Source organism: Prionailurus bengalensis, chromosome D2 (genome assembly GCF_016509475.1).
Source record: "Prionailurus bengalensis isolate Pbe53 chromosome D2, Fcat_Pben_1.1_paternal_pri, whole genome shotgun sequence".
NCBI lineage: Eukaryota > Metazoa > Chordata > Mammalia > Carnivora > Felidae > Prionailurus > Prionailurus bengalensis.
In genome coordinates, this window is record NC_057351.1 from 12,207,501 (window position 1) to 12,222,108 (window position 14,608).

At 41.3% G+C, this 14,608-nt stretch overlaps 1 protein-coding gene across 15 annotated transcripts in view; it reads right to left on the reverse strand.

Moving 5' to 3' along the window:
* The window catches only part of LGALS8 (galectin 8), a 35,857-nt gene extending 27,150 nt beyond the window's left edge, over window positions 1-8,707 (reverse strand). For 3 of the 15 annotated variants that reach the window (XM_043596223.1, XM_043596230.1, XM_043596222.1), the window contains exons 1-3: window positions 8,654-8,707; window positions 4,175-4,317; window positions 3,345-3,619 (exon numbers count right to left, since the gene is read on the reverse strand). The gene's annotated coding sequence lies outside the window, so the exon portion shown is untranslated. Of the gene's footprint in view, window positions 1-2,915; window positions 3,171-3,236; window positions 3,620-4,174; window positions 4,554-8,653 lie in introns of those variants that run through there. The other 12 variants (XM_043596232.1, XM_043596231.1, XM_043596229.1 and 9 more) reach the window with 10 other exon arrangements.
* Window positions 8,708-14,608: the final 5,901 nt, after the last annotated feature.

Genomic DNA, 14,608 nt, shown 5'->3' on the forward strand with positions numbered 1-14,608 from the left:
GAACATAGATGCAAAAATCCACCACAAAACATTTACAAACTGAATTCAGCAGTGTATTAAAAGGATCATACACATGATCAAGTGGGATTTATTCTGGGGATTCAAGGTTGTTTCAATATCCACAAATCGACGTCATACACCATATTAATGAAACAAAGAATGAAAATCATATGAACATCTCGATACAGAAAAAGCTTACATTCAATATCCACTTAGGATAAAAAATCTCTATAAAGTGAGCACAGAGGGAACATACCTAAATGTAATAGAGGCCATATACAGGCCTACAGCTAATATCATACTTAACAGCAAAAAGCTCAAAGCTCTTCCTCTCGTATCAGGAACAAGTGTGCCCACCAATACCACTTTTATTCATCACAGTTTTGGAAGCCCTAGTCACAGCAATTAGGCAAGAAAAAATAAATAAAAGGCATCCAAATCGGACAGGAAGAAGTAAAACCGTCAGTATTTCCAGATGACCTACTACATATAAAAGACGCTAAAGCCTCTGCCAAAAAACTATCAGAATAAAAGAATTCAGTAATTTGCAGGATTGAAAATCAGTATGCAGAAATCTGCTGCATTTCTGTACACTAATAATGAACTCTCTGAAACAGAAATTAACAATCCCGTTTACAATCGCATCAAGAAGAATAAAGTACCTAGGAATAAATTTAATCATTGAGGTGAAAAACCTGTACTCTCAAAACTACAAGGCACTGATGAAAGAAATTGAAGACAACACAAATAAGTTAAAAGATATGTCAGGGCGCCTGGGTGGCTCAGTCGGTTGAGCGCCCGACTTCGGCTCAGGTCATGATCTCGCGGTCTGTGAGTTCGAGCCCCGCGTCGGGCTCCGTGCTGACAGCTCGGAGCCTGGAGCCTGCTTCAGATTCTGTGTCTCCCTCTCTCTGACCCTCCCCCGTTCATGCTCTGTCTCTGTCTGTCTCAAAAATAAATAAACATTAAAAAAAATAAAAAAAAAAAGATATGTTCACAGACTGGAAGAATTAATGTTACTAAAATGCCCATACTACCCAAAGCAATCTACAGATTCAACGCGATCCCTTTCAAAATACCAATGGCATTCTTCACGTAACTAGAACAAACAATCCTAAAATCTGTATGGAACCACCAACAAAACCAAAAACAAACAACCAAAGCAATCTTGACAAAGAACAACAAAGCTGGAGGCACCATGCTCCCAGATTTCAAAGTGCACTACAAAGTACATAATCAAAAACAGACACATAGGGGGGAAAAAACCAGACACATAGCTCAATAGAACAGAACAGAGAGCGCAGAAATAAACCCACGCTTACGTGGTCAATTAATTTATGACAAAGGAGGCAAGAATGGAGAAAAGATAGTCTCTTCAATAAATGATGGTGAGAAAACTGGACAAGCTACATGCCAAAGAATGAAACTGGGCCACTTTCTTATGCCATACACAAAAATAAACTTAAAACGGATTAAAAACTTAAATATAAAACCTGAAACCATAAAACTCTTAAAAGAAAAAACATAGGCAGTAAGCTCTTTGACGCCAATCTTAGCAGTATTTTTTTGGATCTGTCTCCTCAGGCAAGGAAAACAAAAACACATTTTGTTAATAACAAATTAACGAGTGGGTCTACATCAAAATAAAAAGCTTTTGCATAGTGAAGGAAACCATTAACAAAAAGGAAACTTACTGGATGGGAGAATACATTTGCAAATAATGCATCTGATAAGGGGTTAACATCCAAAATACATAAAAAAACTCCTACAACTCAACATCAAACAATCAGATTAAAAAATGAGCAGAAGACCCGAATAGACATTTTTCCAAACATAAACCTCATATAACTATCGAATCACTATGTTACAAGTGAAACTAACACAATGTTCTATGTCAACTACTATTCAATAAAACAAGAAACAAGTTTATCAGATCATGCAGGCACCTTAACGCAGGAGAAGAGGTTAATTGTGATAAGTAAAATCAGCACTGTCCTTTATTTTTACCACCAAAATCCTGAGGTTGCTCAAACAGAAATAAACCAAATAATAAACTTAAAACAATACACTCCTAGAAATTCTCTAACTTGGAATTACTAAAAATAAAATAATAGCAAATCGTCCTGTACAACTACCAAAGATACTCATTTATCTCATCGGTAAAATGAAAATAACAGCATTCACCTGACACGTTTGTCCTGAGGGTTAAATGAATTAATAAAAACAATGGAAAGAAAGTGCTTTATAAATTTGGGCTCTTATTTTAATAGAAGGCATTCCTCTTCCTCCTCCAAAGGCAACTAGTCAAAAAGAAAAAAGTCTAATCCCTTGAATAACAAGGATACAGTTTTCCTTGTGGCTTAAAACTATGGGGGGCGGGGGGCAGGGGGCGGTTGCGACGCATTAGCCACAGTTTGAAAGATAAAACCACCCCACTGACAGAAGTACCCATTTAATAGCTCCAGCGAAGACTTAAAGACATCAAGTACAACTAAAAGAGAAACGAAAGTAAAACTTCCTACATTTTACTTCCGCCAATTCTCTCATCGCACCAAAGAACAATACGCAGTAACCACAACTATGAGTTTCTATTAAGAAAAACAAGAAACTTCATCCTTCTTGGTTTACCACCTGAATGCCCTAAACTGTCATTAATTTAGACGTTAGTCAAAACCTCGAAACTCTTCCTTCTGCTCCGGAAAATTCAGGAAGCGCGAATACGAGCAGAGGGAAAGGATACAGAGATGCCATAGCCACATTCATAATTTACATCGCGACCAGAGAGTGACCCGATTTAAGCCACAGGCTTGCATGAAACCGGTTGTTCCCAAAGGAGCCACACGGACGGGTCCTGCAGTTTATTCGCTTCACAAAGAGCCATCATTATGTTTTGCGGACAAAGCAATTCAAGTGACCTCCGTTTCCGAACTTTAACACTGCAGTCAAATGACTCGGCATCTTGCACCAACATGTTCAGGGTCCGGGAGAGCAAAGCAGGTCTGTCACTAAACGCACAGAACTTGTCCTTTAAAAGGTGGAGCAGGAGAACCCCGGGCAATCTGGCTGGGGGCCAGCAGGTGGGAAGGCAGACCTGGTGGGGAGGGTCTGCAGCGGGGCAGCGGGAAGGGCCGCGGCTCCCGATACCCGCTCCCTCCCGGGAGCTTTCCCGCCACCCCGCCCCACGCTGCCGCGGAGAGGACCGGCTGGACGGGGTGCACCCAAGAGGTCCCACCCACCAAACTCCAAAGTGGAGACAGCGATGTCTGCATCCCCTCCTCGGCCGGCGCGCCCACCGCAGCACCCAGCGGCTCCCCGCCCCGGAGAATGGCCGCCGTCCGACTCACCGCGGGATTGGCGTGGCCGCCACTCCACGCACCCGGCTGTTTCTCCGCCGCCGCGCGTCGTCCGGGATCCCGGGATGCGTGGGCGGCTACGGGAAGCGAGAGGAGTCAGTCTGCTTCCATTTCCCGGTTCGCGCGCCGCGGGGGCGTCGCCGTCGGCCCCGCCTCCGTCGGCCCCGCCTCCGTCTGCTGGGCGTGCTCGGGGCTCTGCTGGCGTGCGGCCACCCCCCAGCCGGGCCTCCTGCACAGCCTCCGGGGATCGGAACGCGACCGGCTTGCTGCGGGACGAACGGAGGGGGAGGACGGCAGAGTGTGTTTTACAAATTCCCGAGCGCACCCACCTGCCCCTGCCCCTGCCCCTGCCCCGTAGTCGGGGTGGGAGTGGACGGAAATGGGTTGGAAAGGAGAAAGCTGATGCTCCCTCGGCCCGGGGCTTTCCGCCGGCTCCGGTGTCCCGGCCTCTGCCGTGGGTCAGAGTCCAGATGGTGCTATGAAAGATAACCCGACGTGGACGCGCCCCTTTTTGCCAGTGCACACCCTGGGGTGTCAGTGAAATGGTGGGGGGGATGGGGTCAGTTCGGCTGGACTGCGCCCAGCCGGGGGCGCCCCGTCCGGTTAGTCTAACGGACTTGCCTCCGCTGTGGATCACCCGCCAATTACCTCGTGTGTTGGTGTTTCCTAAATTACACACCTCCCTAGGGAAAAATGTCAGCAGTATGGGGCACAGTAACGAGCAGAGGAGATGTTCAGTAAAGGACCAATTTCTCACCCAAGGACCCACACTGACCACTAGTTTGCTGTAAAAACAGAGAGATACAAATAAAGTCATGTACCTTGGACAGCTGGCTGCTTTCAGTTTGTTTTCTGTTAGGGACCGCAAAGTTCTCACATTCCTACTTGTCTCTGCTGGATTTGTATCCACGTTTGTTTTGAAAGACCGTTTTGGTGTCCCGGCTCTGGGCTTTCTTCTCGGTGGCTTTGGTTTTTATTATTTTGTATTTAAATTGAGAAATTCATCACAAATCCCATACCTGTGAACTCACGTTCCGATTTACTATTCCTTTTTGCTCTCTCTCCTTCTCATTTTCCAAGTTTGATTCACTCTGCAGGATCCAGTTTCAATAGCTGCATTTAACCCTTGACATGCTCTACCTTGGATTTGTACTTCTGCTTCTGCGGGTTGTGTTTTATCTATCTAATTCGATTTTAAATTGAAAAGAGAAACTTGTCTTGTATGTTCCCCCAATGCCCAGTGTGACGCTTTACGTGAAGTAGACACTGAATATTGAGTTGAAATAATAGGTTATTGACAAGGTGGGGAGCAATTAAATATCTACACAATTTTGCCTGGGGTTAGTACCTCTCCTTTGCAAAAGAAGTTGAACTCAATACACATCAGTGCTCTTTTTCTTTGTTAAGTGCAAATGTGACTAAGTCAACGAGCCAGAAATCCAGTGTTGAAGTAATTCTATATTAAAATATGCCCAAAACCAGAGAACCTATTCTGAGAAATAACCCACTCATTAGTCCCTGTTTTGTTTAATGAGCTCAGTATGTTTTTACATCATTTAAAATCTTACAAATATATGCTGAATGCCCACCATGACAAGGCACAGTGATAAGGGGTACAGGTTTACTAAAAGGTTTTTGTAGTGTTTGCCTCGTGGGACACTTCTAGACACAAAGAAGAGACGTAAGGACGCCTGCGTGGCTCAGTGGGTTAAGCATCCGACTTTGGCTCAGGTCATGATATCCCAGTTTGTGAGTTGGAGCCCTGTGTCAGGGTCTGTGCTGACAGCCTGGAGCCTGCTTGGGATTCTTTGTCTCCCTCTCTCTCTGCCCCTCCCCCGCTTGTGCTCTGTCTCTCTGTCTCTCAAAGATGAATAAATGTTAAAAAAAATTTTTTTTTTAAAGATGAGACATAAATAAATGGAAGTCCCATATCTCTTCCTTGGATTATTGCAGAAGCCTCATAATTGGTCTCCCTGCGTTTGCCCTTGTTCCCCTGCAATCTGATGTCAACTCAGCAACCAGAGGGATCAGGACAAAACATAATTCAAACAATGTTACTCCTCTGCTAAAACTTGCCACTGACTGATGTTCCTTCTTTGAGTGGATATCCCTGTCCTTACATGATCTGCCCACCATCTCCACACACACTCATTTCATTTCCTACTTCATGTTCATGCCTCCTCTCTCATTCTGCAGCAAGCACTGGCCTTCTTGGTATTTTTATGGCACGCTTGTCACACCTCCCCAAACCTTTGCATCTGACATTTCCTTTTCCCCCTAAAGTCCCCCTAAACTCAAATATCAATTTTCAGCGAAGCCTCTCCTGACCACCATATTTAAAATTGCAAACACCCTCCCAACACACACACACACACACACACACACACACACAATTCCTATCACTTTTCCTTCCTTTATTTTTCTCTAGAACTTACCATATGCCAATGTGCTGTATAATTGACCTTTTTATTTTATATGACTTCACCCACCAAATGATGAGCTCCATGAGGACAGAGGGTTTTCACTATTCTTGTTTCCACAGGGTTGATATTCCCATGGGGGACACAGATAGTGATGAGTTTCAGAGAAGACTTAAAAAGGATGGTGTCATTGGGAGCACTTGGGTGGCTACTTCAGTTGGGTGCCAGGGAAAGCCCCTCCGAAGAGGTGATCTTTGAACGGCTGGTGAGTGAAAGAGGAAGCCATGGCAGATCTTGGGAAAGAGCATTCTAGGCAGAGGGAACAGCTCACTCACGCAAGGTCCCTAAGGCTGAGAAATGCATTCAGTGTGTTCAGGAACAGAGAGGCCACAAGCATGGCAGAAGCAAAGCAAAGGAGACAATGATGTGAGATGAAGTCATGGGATTTGATGAGGTCACCTAAGAGCGTAGATAGATGGAGAATCTGATCGAGGACAGAGCCCTGGGGAGATAAGTCAGGAAAAGAAAAGTCCATGAAAGAGACTGAGAAGAAGCAGCCATGCAGCCTTGCCAGGAGTGGTATTCTAGAAGCCAAAGAAAGGAAGTGCTTTAAGGAAGAGCAGCCAGTTGTGTCACATGCTGCCGAGGGGTCAAGGAACATAGAAATTTCCAATGGATTTTGCAACATGGAGGTCATCAGTGACTGACTTGGAAGTGGGTTGAGAAATACGAGGTGAAGAAGTGGCAGAAATCACGACTAATCAATATTTTAAGTTTCGCTGTGAAAAACAGAGAAACTGCCGTAGTTCAGAAAGCAGTGGGGTAAAAAGAAGATTTTGATTTCGTTTTGTTTCTATCTCCGTGTTTAAAAAGAGAAGCTACTAACTACAGCGGTGCTTGGCAGACTTGGGACAAGCCAGCCACAATAAGAACCACGTTTCCATTGTGACTTGTTACACACGTACTTAAAATCATGAAAACAAAAATTTGCAAAACAATACCCGTGTTATACACCGCGTTCCAATTCTTCATTTAAAAATGCTGCTTATTACCCACTAAAATGTTTGCAAGCCCCACTAATGGATTGGAAACTGAGGTTGAAGAACACTTTCGGGGAGTGTCGGAGCTGGTTCACACTGGCTTGCAGGAGCCAATTTTGCACACCTCTTCCATGTTGATAGCTTGAGAATGGCCAGGAACGGAAGCACTTATACCAGGGACATAGACAACCATGACAACTTAGGGCCACCCCCCACCGCCCCCAGCCCAAAGCCAGGTGTTAAACATTTACCACCACACTACTGACTGTACTCATATGAACGATCCAGTAGAGCGGAAAACACTAACCACGTAGAAGAAAGGGACGGTCACAAGAGTGCTTCTGGAGATGATGTTGCTCAAAACACACAGCAATAACATTTTGGAATATCAGTTCAAAACAACAACATAGAGATTACCAATTATTTGCAGACAATTGTCTTAGAGTTCCAAAGCTGAAGGGATCATTTCTAGTGGGATCAATTTCATCTCTTAATGGCCTCTTTCCTTAATCAAGAAGACACATTCATATAGTGTCGTGTGGCTGCAGATTTGGAAATAGTATGATACAGAGATATTGTCTTACAAGCAAAATGTGAAATAATGTATATTTAATGATGTGCATCATGTTGTTTAAATTTTTTTTTTCAACGTTTATTTATTTTTGGGACGGAGAGAGAAAGAGCATGAACGGGGGAGGGGCAGAGAGGGAGACACAGAATCGGAAACGGGCTCCAGGCTCCGAGCCATCAGCCCAGAGCCCGACGCGGGGCTCGAACTCACGGACCGCGAGATCGTGACCTGGCTGAAGTCAGACGCTTAACCGACTGCGCCACCCAGGCGCCCCGCATCGTGTTGTTTAAAGGTGGGAAGCACTTCTGGTAGTGATTTTGCTTATTATTGTGTTGCTGGGTTTTTGTTATTATAAGTAAATTTTTTTTTTTTTTTGCCTCCAAGCATTGATTAAATGGTGGTGCCAGTGCTGGGAAAATACGCCTGAAATTAATAACTGTGGCATACAGGGGCGCCTGAGTGGCTCAGTTAGTTAAGCCTCCGACTCTTGATTTCAACTCAGGTCATGATCTCATCGTTGTGAGACGGGGCTCTGAGCTGGGCATAGAGCCTGCTTAAGAGTCTCTCTCTCCCTCTCCCTCTGCTCCACCCTGCTCTCCCTCTTTCTCTCTCTCGTGCTCAAAAAAAAAAAAAAAGTTATAATTTTGGAATACAAGTTAGATGTGCTAAAACACTGTAAAGTACTTTAAATGACTGCTTCGATAATTATTCATGCTGTGAATTTAGAAGTCAAAACTCTAGAACCTTTAGCAAAAATAATCTATAAAAAAATTCAAAACCTTGCGCAATAATTATAGATTTATGAGCTCTGAGACTATATACCCTGCTTTCCCTTTATTTCTATGAGAAAATTGTTCTTGAATTATGCAGATTTTAAATTATTCAGTCTTTAAGACTGCATTCTTTTATTTACTTATTTTTTAAGTAATCTCTACATCCAATGAGGGGCTGGAACTCAACCCCGAGATCAAGACTTGCATGTTCTATGGACTGAGCCAGCCAGGCACCCCAGAAGTGCATTCTTTACAATACCATAGCACTTATATTCCTTAAACCTATGTCTACTTCCCAGGGAAATTTCATGGTTGGTGCCATTGACCTCTTCTGATTGATTATCCTCCCTCAGTGTAAATGGACTCATTTCTTCTTTGAATCCTCTTGCTTTGAACAAATTCTCTCACACCTCAATACTAACTAGCACTACCCAAGAGCACTCAACCTTTTTTTCCAAACTTCAGACCCCCCTGTGTTTTGATCCATCCAGCTTACCTCTTACGTTCTACACGATCATGTCCCTGATCCAGTCTTTTCAAGTGTGAGAAACAAGCTTCTAGAACTATGGTTTTGTCATAAAATAAAAGAATCTTGAAGATGTGGAAGATCTTCAGAGGAGTGTAAATTAAATTAATTCATCCCAATGGCTCAAAGAATGAGATACTGTCCTATTTTTAAAATGCTTTCCTTGGGGCGCCTGGGTGGCTCAGTCAGTTAAACATTCAACTCTTGATTTGGCTCCGGTCATGATCCCAGGGTCATGGGATCAAGCCCCGAGTTGGGCTCCACGGTGGGCATGGAACCTGCTTGGAATTCTCTCTCTCCCTCTGCCCCTCCCTTTCTCTCTCTCTCTCTCAAAATAAATAAATATTTTTTAAAAGTTAAAAATAAAATACTTTTCTTGAAAGTCTTAGCAAACTAAGGTATGTTAACTACAGAATAATGTATTGTTATTTTATATGAGAATATATCTGAAATTATGTAATTTTAAAAGTAGAAACAATAAAATACTTAAAGTCACATATATATTATACTAGGTAATATTTTAGGCGCTAGAGATACAATGGGTAAAAAATATAGCTCCCATTGGAGCTTCCATCTAGTGGGAGTTAGATAATAAGTAATTATACACATGTATTTTAAAATTCAAAAGGATGATGTAAGTAACTGTTAATGCTCATTGTGATCTTTGTTCTTGCAAAGTAGCTGAGATTCTTAATACTATTGAAAGGCTTCCCTCAGCAATGCAATATGAATATTTAACCAATCCTTCTTGTGTATAACTAATTGTCTTCTAGCTTGTATTTACACAGCTCATTAGAATTTCTGTGACAGGTTATTTCCTGCCAAACCTGGAGTTAGCAATTTTTTTAAGCAATTTTTCCAAGAAAATTTTTAGTGGGAAATGGTATATAGAGACCACAATTTTGACTAGGGATGCTTATGGCCACTGGGTTTGTTTCTAGACTTCCTCAGTAGGTGAAGCCAAGAGGAATGTTTAAAAAAAAAAAAATATATATATATATATATATATACACACACACATATATAATATAAATAAATTTAAAATAATATATATTAAGTATATAAAATCTATTTCAAAATATGTATCTTATATATTTAAATATATATTTAATTAAAAATATATAAAATATAAATATATATCTAAGTTTACACTGATTTCATTCAATTTAGGATTACAATGTTTTCATTTAGCTTTTTTATTTTATATGTATTCCTCATTTTTGAAAATAAAAATCTTCGTTTCTAATAACACTAACATAATTACTTATTTGCTTTATTCTACATATATAATAGTTTGGGGATAAAAAGTTAAATATTGTTATAACAATATGATTACATAACAAAATGAAGGTTTATTTGCATTTATTTTCTGTCTTTAAGCCATATCGCACAGGAGATATACAATAACGCCTCTGTGTTTTAAAGTAATTTGACAATACTATCCAAAGCGATCTATAGATTCACTGCAATCCTTATCAAAATTCCAACAGCATTTTTTGCAGAAATAGAAAAAAAATCTTAAAACTAATATGGAATCCCAAGGGACCCTCAATAACTAAAACAATCTTGAAAAAAAAAGAACAAAGTTGGAGGTCTTACATTTCCTGATTTCAAAACATATTACAAAACTAGTAACCAAATAGTCTGGTGCTGGCAAAAAGGACAGACCTATAGACCAATAGAACAGGAATAGAGAATAGAGAGCCCTGAAATAAATCCATATGATCTTCAATAGGGTGCTAAGACCACTCTGGGGGGGAAAAGATAGTCTCTTCAACAAACGATGTTGGAAAAATTAGATATTCACATGCAAAATCGAACCTTTAGCTTACACCTTATACAAAAATTAACTCAAAATGGATTAAAAACTTAAACAAAAAACATAAAACTACACAATTCCTAGAAGAAAACAAAGGGCAAAAATTGCATGACATTGGAATTTGGCAATGAGTTTTTGGATATGACACTAAAAGCACAGATAGTAAATTAAGAAATAGACAAACAGAGGGGCACCTGGGTGGATCAGTCGGTTAAGCGTCCGACTTCAGCTCAAGTCATGATCTCATGGTTGGTGGGTTAGAGCCCCGTGTCAGGCTCTGTGCTGACAGCTCAGAGCCTGGAGCCTGTTTCAGATTCTGTGTCTCCCATTCTCTTTGCCCCCCTCTGCTCACACTCTGTCTCTCTGTCTCTGTCTCTTTCTCAAAAAAAGAAATAAACATTAAAAAAAATTTTTCTTTTAAGAAATAGACAAATAGGACCGTATCAAACTTAAAAATTCTGTGCACAAAGGTTGCAATCAACAGAGTGAAAGGCAACCCAAGGGAGGGGAAAATATTTGCAAATCATGTATCTGGTAAGGGGTTAATATCCAGAATATTCTGGATATTAACCAGATATAGATTCTGGACATTCTAGATATCCAGCAGTATATGTATATGCATGTATGTATGTGTGTGTATATATATATACATGTATATATATATACACACACACACACACTATATACGATATATATATATATATATACACACACACACTATATACTATATACTATATATATATATATATATATATATATATCCTATAACTCCACAACAAAAAACAAATAACCCAAATCAAAAATGTTCAAAGAATTTGAACAGACATTTCTCCAAAGATGATACACAAACGACCAAGTTCAACATCACTAATCATTAGAGAAATGTAAACCAAAACACAGTGAGGGGGCACCTGGGTGGCTCATTTGGTTAAGCTTCTGACTCTTGATCTCAGCTCAGGTCTTGATCTCAGGGTGGTGAGTTCAAGCCCTGTGTCGGGCTCTGCACTGAACATGAAGCCTGCTTAAAAAAACAAAAACAAAAACAAAAACAGAAAAATACAAAACCACAATGAGACACCACCTCATACTCATTAAGATGGCTTTACTAAAGAAAGGTGGAGGGAAGAGGGAAAGAAAGAAAGAAAGAAAGAAAGAAAGAAGAAAGAAAGAAAGAAAAACTAACAAGTATTGGCAAGGATGTGGAGAAATTGGAATCCTTATGCACTATTAATGCACCAAAATGATGTAGCCTCTATGGAAAATAGTATGACAATTCCTTAAAAAAATTAAAAATAGAATTGCAACATATCCAGCCATCCTGCTTCTGGGTATATATCCAGGAAAACTGAACACATGATCTCAAAGAGATATTTGCACACCTGTGTTCACAACAGCATTATTCACAATCCAAGAAATGGAAAACAACTCAAATGTCCTTTGATCAAGGAATGAATAAACAAAATATTATATACTGTATATATACATATACATATACGTATATAATACATATAGTAGAATATTATTCAGCCTTTAATATTTTTTTAACGTTTATTTTTGAGACAGAGAGAGACAGAGCATGAACAGGGGAGGGTCAGAGAGAGAGGGAGACACAGAATCCGAAACAGGCTCCAGGCTCCGAGCTGTCAGCACAGAGCTCGATGAGGGACTCGAACTCACGAACTGCAAGATCATGACCTGAGCGGGAGTCTGACGCTTAACCGACTGAGCCACCTAGGCGCCCCCATTCAGCCTTTAAAAGGAAGGAAATCCTGTTGCATGTGACAACATGGATGAATCTTGAGGACATTATGCTAAATGAAATAAACCAGTCACAAAAAGACAGTTACTTACATGAGATATCTAACAAAGTCAAGCTCATAGAAACAGAAAGTATAATGGTAGCCTCCAGGGACTGGGACAAGGACAAAATGGGGAGGTGTTTGATGGGGATAGGATTTCAGTTTTGTAAGATGAAATAGTTCCGGAGATTTGTTGTACAACAATGTGAATATACTTAACACTACTGAACTGTGCACTTAAAATGGTTAAATGGTAACTCCTCTGTTGTGTTAACCACAGTTTAAAAAGCAATAATAACTTGAAATAATTTATCTCTGTGTCAATAAGCCACCAACTCAATACACCATTGGATTCATTAGTTTCATTTTTGTTTTCAATTCTTGAGGCTTGCTTTTAGTTTATTTCACTTCGATTTAACTCTGGATTACAATCTTATGAAATAGTTACACGGTCCCAATGCCAAATTTACAAACAAATTTACGAATAAGACACGTTTGGGGTATCTGGGTGGCTCAGTCGGTTAAGTGTCTGACTTCAGCTCAGGTCATGGTCTCACAGTTCGTTGAGTTCAAGCCCCGCATTGGGCTTGCTGCTGTTAACCTGTCAGCATGGAGTGGCTTTGGATCCTCTGGCCCCCTCTCTCTGCTCCTCTCCTGCTTGTGCTCTCCCCAAAATAAAAATAAATGCAAAACAAAACAAAACAGATAGAATACATTTGTGGAATCCTAGTTTCCATCCCTGTCCTCTCCATCCTATTCCCTCCCTGACTCTACACATAATACATGTAGATGGTTTTTATATTCACATTCACACTGTAGAGAAAAGATAGCACACTGTGCATAGTTTTGCACTTTGCCCTTTTTACTTCACGTATAGCCTGATGACCACTCCACAATAGTATACACAAATATTCCTCATTTCTTCTTCAGCTGCATACTGTACTATTGCCTGGATGTAACTGTGATATTGTGATGTGTAGTAAGAAACATACATTTGGTCTTTGTCCCTTTTACTGACACAGAGCTCCCTGGAATTTCCGAAGTGATGAGAGTCAGAAAGGCACCTTTTGTTATGCTAATGAGGTGACTTCAGGATGGAGGCTGGTTGCCAGCCATCCTAAAGGATGGGGCTAGGGAGCTCCCGGGTTGCTGAACTCCTAGAGATTTAGAAAGAACGGTAGGCTCAGGGAAGACATGGAAACCGCACCCTTTCTCCACACCCGCCCTGCGTATCTCTTCCATCTGCAGTTCTGGAGTTACATCTGTTCAGAATAACCTGGTAAGCTAGTAAGAAATGTTTCTCTGAGCTGTGAGCTGCTGTAGCAAATTGAGCCCAAGGAAGGGTCCTAGGAACATTTAATCTACAGTGGGTCCTTCAGAAGCACGGGTGCCACTGGCATTTGAGTTAGAAAGGTGGTCTTGTAGGACTGAACCCGTAAGGAGTCTGATTCTATCTCTGGGTAGATATGTCAAAATTGAGTTGAATTGTAGGAACCCTCAGCTGGTGTCAGACAATTGCTTGTTGGTGTGGGGAAACACCCTGCTCCCCCAACACACACTCACACACGTGCGCGCACGCATACACACACACACACACACACACACACACACTGGAATTGAATGCAGAATCCTTTAGTACCATAGTTTGTTCACCCTGTGGACCTTTTGCTATCATAAATGATGCTTCAGAGTATAGGTTTGCACACATCTTTTTGTATATTTGCACACTGTCTCTGGGATAGATTCTGAGAAGTGACATTTTTGTGTCAAAGTTAAGCACTATGTAATTTTGCTAGACGTGAGTTTAAGTACTTTTGGAGAGTTCATTCAAATCCTTTGTTCCTAGTCTACCTTAGGGGAAGGTCCAGGCTACTCTTATGGGAAAGGGGTGTTGGGGGTGACCCCTGAGGGGTTGCAGTGGAGAACCTGTCACCTGAGATGACAGGAGAACCAAAACCAAAGGAGTGAGCAGGACCAGGAACCACAGGGAAGACCAAAGTCAAGAAGCCAGGAAGGAAAGCTGGGAGACTTCAAAGAGGGGCCAGGAGGAAATATGAAAGCTTCCGTCCAGGAAGAGAAGCGTGGGAATAATAAATGCAAATTGGGAGAGGTCCAAGGTAATTAACCCAGAACAGCGCCACTCTTCTACATTCTTTTTCTGGCTGGCTGGCAAGGAGTCATTGCATATGTTTATATGAGGGCAACAGCTGAGCTAAGACACAGTAGCTGAAATGCAGTCTCTACTTGACATGCCCAACTGGCATGATGCTGCATCTCCAGGAGGAAGGGGTGAGGGTGGGGTTAGGA